This window comes from Prionailurus viverrinus, chromosome A3 (assembly GCF_022837055.1).
Source record: "Prionailurus viverrinus isolate Anna chromosome A3, UM_Priviv_1.0, whole genome shotgun sequence".
Taxonomy (NCBI): Eukaryota; Metazoa; Chordata; class Mammalia; order Carnivora; family Felidae; genus Prionailurus; species Prionailurus viverrinus.
In genome coordinates, this window is record NC_062563.1 from 15,257,533 (window position 1) to 15,266,077 (window position 8,545).

An 8,545-nucleotide genomic window follows, 5' to 3' on the forward strand; every position below is an offset into this window, starting at 1 on the left:
CTCATGGACTCAGATGACTGATGGTCATCAGCCCATGTCAATCTACCTGTTACTTTTTCATTGGGAGAGTTCCTTCAGCAAAAATACCACTGTATATGTGATATGGGGCAATGATTCTAGACTACGGCCTGGGTCAGTGACTCAGATAATTGGAGAAGGACGGTAAGGTAGAGTGGAAAGCAAGAAGGACCTGAGGCTTCTGCGTTCTATCACAGAATTTCATATTAAATATATCCCATTTCCTGACTCTCCACAGGCTTTCCCATGGCACTGGAAGTAAACATGTCATCTGCTTCCCCAAGGCCATAGGTCAGAGCCCTTACTTTACTTTTAGAGTCTCTGCAAACACAAGCTAAAAAGGCCTTTGTCTGTCTACATCTACTCCTGAAGGATAGGCTCAAAATGCTTAATTTGCAAAAGATCTTCCTTCCTTCCACCAGTGTCTGTGTCCTCTCCCATCTAGCTACGCCCCTCCCCTTTTACCTACCATGCAGACTCACCTGGCCTCACTGAGACCATGGAGGTGGGTGGTCAGAGCAGGAACAATGACGGCCATGTTGGAGACAAAGAATGAGTTAATGTCAGTCTTCCTGAAGTCCAACTCCAGCCCTCACCCACAACTGGGACTTTGCCGCATTTACTCATGGATACATGAGTATTCCACATGTGTCCATCATGATAAGTAGATGTGAGTGCCCCAAGTGTGTGAATGATGGCCTTTGCTTCTCCATATCTGTGGAATGCAGAGTGGTCCTGTATACATGCGTTAAGTAGAATTAAAGTTCATCTAATACACACACACCCACACCCACACACAACAATAAAGAGGTTTTCTGGACACTCCTTACATTAATCCAATTTTCACAATCTCCCTCCTCTTCCACTGAAATCCCTTGGAAAAAACTTGATTCTATTTTCTCTCTTCCTCCTTCTCCAATCCATAGACAGAAATGAATGAAACTTCTGGAATTAGATGCTCTAGGGCTGTGTGGTGTAAGATAAAAGCAGGACTTCATTACTGCCTATCACCCAGGCTGCCTAGATCACCTTCACCTTCACAGTGTTCTCCTGGGCTGCCCTTCCTATTTTGCCTTACCTCCAAGATGTCCACTTTCACACAATTGTTTTCTGAGAGGTAAAGGAAACAGGACGCCTGAAAGTGTCTGGAGGGGCATAGACAAGATGAGGAGACATAGAGAAAAGAGGATCCATTCAGTCTTCATGGTGTTGCAGGCAGGAGATAGGAGAGTCTAGGACTGGGCTGACATTTTACATTTGGGATGGAGCTCCTTCTTTTGGGAGGAGTTGAACCCATCTTTTTGATTTCATCTCCCCAGGGCCCAAGCCTGGGCAGGGTTCTGGTGCATACAAAATCAGCCTAGTGAGCAGAACACTAAGTGCTTGGGTACCCAACCATGTATCATCCAAGGTCATGGTTTGTCACAGCTAGACTGGTGAGCCTCAGTGCCCCCACTCTCTTCTTCATATCTAAGGCCCAGGGCATCAGCATTTCTATAATGAACATTTAACATATAAATGTAAAAATTTGAAAGTAAGTTAATGTAGGCTTGAACCTAAGAAAATGGAACAAAAACAGCAAAATAAATGTAAAGAAGTAGACAGGATATTGATGAAGATATTGATGCAGATACTGATGAAGATAGTTGAAATTGGTGAGTAGTAGAAAAGAGAAAATACAATTATCAAATAATGTTAAAAATTTGTACTTTATTTTTTTATTCTTATTTTTAAAATTATTTATTTTTTATTTTTTAAATTTACATCCAAGTTAATTAGCATATAGCGCAACAATGATTTCAGGAGTAGATTCCTTAATGCCCCTTGCCCATTTAGCCCATCTCCCCTCCCACAACCCCTCCATATGGATATGGATAACCTTATGTTATCCATATTTAAGAGTCCGTTATGTTTGTCCCCCTCACTGTTTTTATATTATTTTTACTTCCCTTCCCTTGTGTTCATCTGTTCTGTGTCTTAACGTCCTCATATGAGTGAAGTCATATGATACTTGTCTTTCTCTGACTAATTTCACTTAGCATAATACCCTCTAGTCCCATCCAGGTAGTTGCAAATGGCAAGATTTCATTCTTTTTGATTGGCGAGTAATACTCCATCGTATACATATACCACATCTTCTTTATCCATTCATCAATTGATGGACATTTTGGATCTTTCCATACTTTGGCTATTGTTGATAGCGCTGCTATAAACATTGGGGTGCATGCGCCCCTTCGAAAGAGCACACCTGTATCCCTTGGATAAATACCTAGTAGTGCTATTGCTGGGTTGTAGGGTAGTTATATTTTTAATTTTTTGAGGAACCTCCATACTATTTTCCAGAGTGGCTGCACCAGCTTGCATTCCCACCAACAATGCAAAAGAGATCCTCTTTCTCTGCATCCTCGCCAACATCTGTTGTTGCCTGGGTTGTTAATGTTAGCCATCCTGGCAGGTGTGAGGTGGTATCTCATTGTGGTTTTGATTTGTATTTCTCTCATGATGAGTGATGTTGAGCATTTTTTCATGTGTCGGTTGGCCATCTGGATGTCTTCTTTGGAGAAGTGTCTATTCATGTCTTTTGCCCATTTCTTCACTGGATTATTTGTTTTGGGGGTATTGAGTTTGAGAAGTTCTTTAAAGATTTTGGATACTAACCCTTTATCTGATATGTCGTTTGCAAATATTTTTTCCCATTCTGTCAGTTGCCTTCTAGTTTTGCTGCTTGTTTCCTTTGCTGTGCAGAAGTTTTTTATTTTGATGAGGTCTCAGTAGTTCATTTTTGCTTTTGTTTCCCTTGCCTCTGGAGACGTGTTGAGTAAGAAGTTGCTGCAGCCAAGATCAAAGAGGTTTTTGCCTGCTTTCTCCTCGAGGATTTTGATGGATTCCTGTCTTACATTTAGGTCTTTCATCCATTTTGAGTTTATTTTTGTGTATGCTGTAAGAAAAGTGGTCCAGGTTCATTTTTCTGCATGTTGCCGTCCAGTTTTCCCAGCACCACTTGCTGAAGAGACTGTCTTTATTCCATTGGATATTCTTTCCTTCTTTGTCAAAGATTAGTTGGCCATACGTTTGTGGGTCCATTTCTGGGTTCTCTATTCTGTTCCATTGATCTGAGTGTCTGTTTTTGTGCCAGTACTATACTGTCTTGATGATTACAGCTTTGTGATACAGCTTAAAGTCCAGGATTGTGATGCTTCCTGCTTTGGTTTTCTTTTTCAAGATTGCTTTGGCTATTTGGAGTCTTTTCTGGTTCCATACAGATTTTAGGATTGTTTGTTCCAGCTCTGTGAAGAATGCTGGTGTTATTTTGAAAGGTATTGCATTGAATATGTAGATTACTTTGGTTAGTATTGACATTTTAACAATATTTGTTCTTCCTATCCAGGAGCATGGAATATTTTCCCATATTTTTGTGTCTTCTTCAATTTCTTTCATAAGCTTTCTATAGTTTTCAGTGTATAGATTTTTCACCTCATCAGTTAGATTTATTCCTAAGTATTTTATGGTTTTTGGTGCAACTGTAAATGGGATCTATTCCTTGATTTCTCTGTTGCGTCATTGTTGGTGTATAGGAATGCAACCGATTTCTGTGCATTGATGTTGTATCCTGACACTTTGCTGAATTCATGGATCAGTTCTAGCAGTTTTTTGGTGGAATCTTTTGGGTTTTCCATATAGAGTATCCTGTCATCTGCGAAGAGTGTGAGTTTGACCTCCTCCTGGATGATTTGGATGCCTTTTATTTCTTTGTGTTGTCTGATTGCAGAGGCTAAGACTTCCAATAGTATGTTGAATAATAGTGGCGAGATTGGACATCACTGTCTTGTTCCTGACCTTAGGGGGAAAGCTCTCAGTTTTTCCCCATTGAGGATGATATTAGCATTGGGTCTCTCATATATGGCTTTTATGATATCGAGGTATGATCTTTCTATCCCTGCTTTCTTGAGGGTTTTTATCAAAAAAGGATACTGCATTTTGTCAAATGGTTTATCTGCATCTATTGAGAGGATCATATGGTTCTTGTCCTTTCTTTTATTGATGTGATGAATCACATTGATTGTTTTGTAGATATTGAACCAGCCCTGCATCCCAGGTATAAATCCCACTTGGTCATGGTGAATAATTTTTTTAATGTACTGTTGGATCTAGTTGGCTAATATCTTATTGAGGATTTTTGCTTGCATGTTCATCAGGGAAATTGGTCTATAGTTCTCCTTTTTAGCGGGGTCTTTGGTTTTGGAATCAAGGTAATGCTGGCTTCATAGAAAGAGTTTGGAAAATTTCCCTCCATTCCTATTTTTTTTTGGAACAGCTTCAAGAGAATAGGTGTTAATTCTTCCTTAAATGTTTGGTAGAATTCCCCTGGAAAGCCATCTGTCCCTGGACTTTTGTTTTTTGGGAGATTTTTGATTAGTAATTTGATTTCTTTACTGGTTATGGGTCTGTTCAAATTTCCTATTTCTTCCCGTTTCAGTTTTGGTAGTGTATATGTTTCTAGGAATTTGTCCATTTCTTCCAGATTACCCATTTTATTGGCGTACAATTGCAAATAATATTATCTTATTATTGTTTTTATTTCTGCTGTGTTGGTTGTGATCTCTCCTCTTTCATTCTTGGTTTTATTTATTTGGATCCTTTCCTTTTTCTTTTTGATTAAACTGGCTAGGGGGGTTTATCAATTTTGTTAATTCTCTCAAAGAACCAGCTGCTGGTTTCATTGATCTGTTCTACTGTTTTTTGGGTTTTCGATAGCATTAATTTCTGCTCTAATCTTTATTATTTCCTGCCTTCGGCTGGTTTTGGGTTTATTTGTTGTTCTTTTCCCAGATCTTTAAGGTGTAAGCTTAGGTTGTGTATCTGAGACCTTTCCTACTTCTTTAGGAAGTCCTGGATTGCTATACACTTTCCTCTTATGACCACCTTTCCTGCATCCCAGAGGTTTTGGGTTGTGGTATTATCGTTTTCATTGGCTTCCATGTACTTTTTAATTTCCCCTTTAAATTCTTGGTTAGCCCATTCATTCTTTAGTAGGATGTTCTTTAGTCTCCAAGTATTTGTTCCCTTTCCAATTTTTTTTTCTTGTGGTTGGTTTTGAGTTTCATAGTGTTGTGGTCTGAAAATATACACGGTATGATCTTGATCTTTTTGTACTTGTAGAGGGCTGATTTGTGTCCCAGTATGTGGTCTATTCTGGAGAATGTTCCATGTGCACTGGAGAAGAATGTGAATTTTGCTGCTTTAGGATGACATGTTCTGAATGTATCTATTAAGTCCATCTGATCCAGTGTGTCATTCAAAGCCATTGTTTCCTTGTTGGTTTTCTGATTAGAGGATCTGTCCATTGTTGTAAGTGGGGTGTTGAAGTCCCCTACTATTATGGTATTATTGTCAATGAGTTTCTTTATGTTTGTGGTTAATTGATTTATACGTATGGGTGCTCTCACAGTTGAAGCATCAATGTTTACAATTGTTAGGTCTTCTTGGTGGATAGACCTCTTAATTATGATATAATGCCCTTCTTCATCTCTTGTTACAGTCTTTATTTTAAAGCCTAGATTGTCTGATAGAAGTATGGCTACTCTGGCTTTCTTTTGTTGACCATTAGCATGATATATGGTTCTCCATCCCCTCATTTTCAATATGAAGGTGGTTTAGGTCTAAAATGGGTCTCTTGTAAACAGCATATACGTGGATCTTTTTTCTTATCCATTCTGTTACCCTATGTCTTTTGATTGCAGCATTTAGTCCATTGACATTTAGAGTGAGTACTGAAAGATATGTATTTATTACCATTATGTTGCTTGTAGAGTTGGAGTTTCTGGTGGGGTTCTCTGGTCCTTTCTAGTCTTTGTTGTTTTTGGTCTTTGTTTGTTTGTTTGTTTGTTTGTTTTAGTCTTTTCTCTCCTCAGAGAGTCCCCCTTAAAATTTCTTGCAGGACTGGTTTAGTGGTCATGAAGTCCCTTAATTTTTGTTTGTCTGGGAAACTTTTTTTTTTTTCAACGTTTATTTATTTTTGGGACAGAGAGAGACAGAGCATGAACGGGGGAGGGGCAGAGAGAGAGGGAGACACAGAATCGGAAACAGGCTCCAGGCTCTGAGCCATCAGCCCAGAGCCCGACGCGGGGCTCGAACTCACGGACCGCGAGATCGTGACCTGGCTGAAGTCGGACGCTTAACCGACTGCGCCACCCAGGCGCCCCTGTCTGGGAAACTTTTAATCTCTCCTTCTATTTTGAATGACAGCCTTGCTGGATAAAGAATTCTTGGCTGCATATTTTTCTTATGCAGCACATTGAATATATCCTGCCACTCCTTTCTGGCCTGCCAAGTTTCTGTGGATAGGTCTGCTGCAAACCTGATCTGTCTTTCCTTGTAAGCTAAGGAGTTTTTTCCTTTGCCGTTTTCATGATTCTTTCCTTGCCTGGGTATTTTGTGAATTTGGCTATGATATGCCTTATTGATAGTCAGTTTTTGTTGAATCTAATGGGAGTCCTCTGCTTTCTGGATTTTGATGTCTGTGTCTTTCCCCAGGTTAGGAAAGTTTTCTGCTATTATTTGCTCACATAACCCTTCTACCCCTATTTCTTTCTCTTCCTCTTCTGGGACCCCTGTGATTCTGATGTTGTTCCTTTTTTAATGAGTCACTGATTTCTCTAATTCTTAAATTGTGCTCTTTTGCCCTAATATCCCTCTTTTTTTCTGCTTTAGTCTTCTTTTTTTCTGCTTCATTATTCTCCATAAGTTTGTCACTGATTCTCTGCTCTGCCTCATCCATCCTTGCCGCTGTGGCATCCATTAGAGATTGCCTCAGTTACAACATTTTTTATTTCATCCTGACTAGCTTTTACTTCTTTTATCTCCGCAGAGAGGGATTCTAATCTATTTTCGACTGCAGCTAGTATTCTTATTATCGTGATTCTAAATTCTGGTTCAGACATCTTGCTTGTATTTGTGTTGGTTAAGTCTCTGGCTGTTGTTTCTTCCTGTTCTTTCTTTTGGGGTGAATTCCTTCATTTCATCATTTTGAAGGGAGACAAGGAATTAATGAGGTAAAAAATTAAAATAATTAAATTAAAAAAGGAAGATTGAAATAAAAAATTAAAAACAACACACACACACAAATCAAATAAATGATGTCAGATCCTAGGTGTGTTTTTAAAAAAATTTTTTTAACATTTATTCATTTTTGAGAGTGATAGAGGCAGAGTGTGAGCAGGGGAGGGGCAGAGAGAGAGGGAGACACAGAATCAGAACCAGGCTCAAGGCTCTGAACTGTCAGCACAGGGCCTGATGTGGGGCTTGAACTCATGGACTGAGAGATCATGACCTGAGCTGAAGTCGGACGCTCAATCCACTGAGCCACCCAGGTGCCCCAGATCCTAAGTGTGTTTTTGTCTGGTTGTTGGAAGGGTCTTGATAGAGAAATGGAGAAAGAAAAAAAAAAAAAAAAGGAAATCATTTGAAAATTTGAAAAAACGAATACACTGAAATAGAATAAAATGAAATTATGTAAGTAAAATAGAAGTTGAAAAAATTTACACAAAAGTAAAAAAATAATAGAAAAAAATTAAAAATATTTTTAATAGAAATTGAAAATAAAAATAAATTTTTTCTCTTTCTGCATTTAAGAAAAAGAAAGGAGGGGCGCCTGGGTGGCGCAGTCGGTTAAACGTCCGACTTCAGCCAGGTCGTGATCTCGCGGTCCGTGAGTTCGAGCCCCGCGTCAGGCTCTGGGCTGATGGCTCAGAGCCTGGAGCCTGTTTCCGATTCTGTGTCTCCCTCTCTCTCTGCCCCTCCCCTGTTCATGCTCTGTCTCTCTCTGTCCCAAAAATAAATAAACGTTGAAAAAAAAAATTAAAAAAAAAAAAAAAAAAGAAAAAGAAAGGAAATGCAAAAGAGAAAATAATTGAATAGTTGGACCAGTGAACAGACTGAGAGACGATTGAAATTACTTCATTTTCACCTAGAAGTCAAACTTTGAAGCACTATATAGTCCGTAAACTAAGCAGCTGGAGAGATTTGTGTTCCTGAAGAGGAACGTTGGCCCAGTTGGACGGGACTTAGTGTAATGACTCTGCTGTCCACTAGATGGCACTGCTTAGCTACTGGGGTGGGTTGGTGTGGCGCTTGTAGGTGTGTATGCGCATGCATGGTAGCAGTGAAAATGGCGTCACCCAGCTACTCAGTCTCTAGTATCGGGACTCAGTTCTCCCCGATCAGCAATCGGGCACTGTTCTTCATCTCCGGCTTTTGTCCACTCCACGCTTTTACACTGTCAGTGACCGAGCCCCAGGCAACACCTCCCTCTTTAGTTTTATCTCAGATGCGGCTGTTATTTCCCAACCCCTCACTTCTGAGGGACTGCGGCTTTGACCCATTCTGCCCCTCTGCAGGAGAGTCACACTGAGCAGTGGCTGGGTGCTGGCCGCACCCAGGATTGTTCGTGGGATCGTGCTGCTGCCGAAGCCCAGAGACCGTGGCCAGTTGCCAGCCCGCCCCAGAAAGAGTTCACACGATCATGTAG